The sequence below is a fragment of the Myotis yumanensis genome, unplaced genomic scaffold (assembly GCF_028538775.1).
Source record: "Myotis yumanensis isolate MYYU_CA2020_CCGP unplaced genomic scaffold, mMyoYum1.0.hap1 SCAF_11, whole genome shotgun sequence".
In the NCBI taxonomy this organism is placed as follows: Eukaryota; Metazoa; Chordata; class Mammalia; order Chiroptera; family Vespertilionidae; genus Myotis; species Myotis yumanensis.
This window is the reverse complement of record NW_027223762.1, coordinates 58,958,966-58,960,718: the sequence shown is the minus strand read 5'-3', so window position 1 is coordinate 58,960,718 and position 1,753 is coordinate 58,958,966.

The following is a 1,753-nucleotide window of genomic DNA, read 5'->3' as shown; positions in this document are numbered from 1 at the left end:
AACATTGATGTGAGAGAGACACATCAACTGCATGCTTCCACCATGTACCCCAATGGGGGCCAGGGATCCAACCTGCAACCCAGGTACATGCCCAAGACTTGGAATCTAACACACCCCCTTCAGGTGTGTGGGATGATGCTCTTACCATTGTGCACACTGGCCACGTCTGGGTGGATGTTTACCTATTAAGGACAGATCAGGGTCATTTTCTCTTAGCAGTTTTATAAATATCTACCACCTCCTTTAGTCTCTAAACTTGAAGACACCCCAACCCACCAGAGGCTCACTTGGCTCAGCAGCCAGCAACCCTCCTGCTGGGCAGATAATCAGCCTGTGCAGAGGTCGCCCTCTCCCTCCCTGGGCAGCTCAATGGTGGAAGCACTTATTATAGGTAATAGTTTGCACCTTCCTTGATCATAAATTTTCTTGGAGGAAATGCCAACTCCTAGTCAGATCCCACAGTCACGCATGCAGCAGAGCTTAGTCCATTTCACACTAACCATGGGACAGAGTGGCCAACAGCCTGGGTTTGGACTAGAGAGAGCCTCAGATCCACACAAAAAGACCCAGCACCAGCTCTGCCTGGCAACTGCTCTGGGCTTTTGCCTGCCCACACCCACCTGCCCAGCTGCCACCATGGCTCCCAGCCTTGACACCTGAGAGCAATCTGGGCTCCTCAACCACCTGAATCTAAAATAGCCCCACCTCAACACCTGGCTGGAGGGTGCAGAGTCCACCGGGGCTTGTCCAGGCCCAGAGCTTCTCCTGGTCACTTCGGTTTTAGTTTCAGGGAGCACACTGACGTCATCATTCCTTGTGGGTGGTTGTGTAGCTCACCCCAGTTTCGCACCAGTTACACTGACAGCAGCACCTCCCCTGTGTCACCTCAGTCATGTCGTGCTCTGCCCTCATGAGAACCCTGGCTTCTGGTCACCACGGGACCCCTGGGCTGTGCTGGTGCTCACAACTGTGTGTACTGATTGGGTGAATAAGTCAAACATACTGACTTTAGAGACTGAGAAAAATGGGGAGAGAGGGTGAAAGATCAATTTGTTGTTCCACTAATTTTTTAAAATATGTTTTATTGATTTTTTACAGAGAGGAAGGGAGGGAGATAGAGAGTTAGAAGCATCGATGAGAGAGAAACATCAATCAGCTGCCTCCTGCACATCTCCCACTGGGGATGTGCCTGCAACCCAGGTACATGCCCTTGACCAGAATCGAACCTGGGACCTTTCAGTCCGAAGGCCGACGCTCTATCCACTGAGCCAAACCTGTTTCGGCGAATTTTATACATTCTTTGGTTCAATCTTGTTATTGTCCTGACCTGGGATGGAACATGCAACGTTGGCATTACTAAGATGAGGCTCTGACCCACTGTGCTATCCATGCATGGCCACATATATCTGGGATTTTAAGTAAAAAATCCCACTAATGTACTGGGAAATGGAGAGATACAAGAATCTCCATGATAATAGGTAATGGTGTATGGCAAGAATAGGATTCATGGGGTTTTATATGTGTTTCCTTTATATGGATACTAATGGCCCAGTGCACAAAATTTGTGCAAATTAAAAGGGAATTAATTGGAGGAAATATTTTAAAAATATATTTTATTGATTTTTTACAGAGAGGAAGGGAGAGAGATAGAGAGTTAGAAACATCGATGAGAGAGAAACATCGATCAGCTGCCTCCTGCACATCTCCCACTGGGGATGTGCCCGCAACCCAGGTACATGCCCTTGACCGGAAT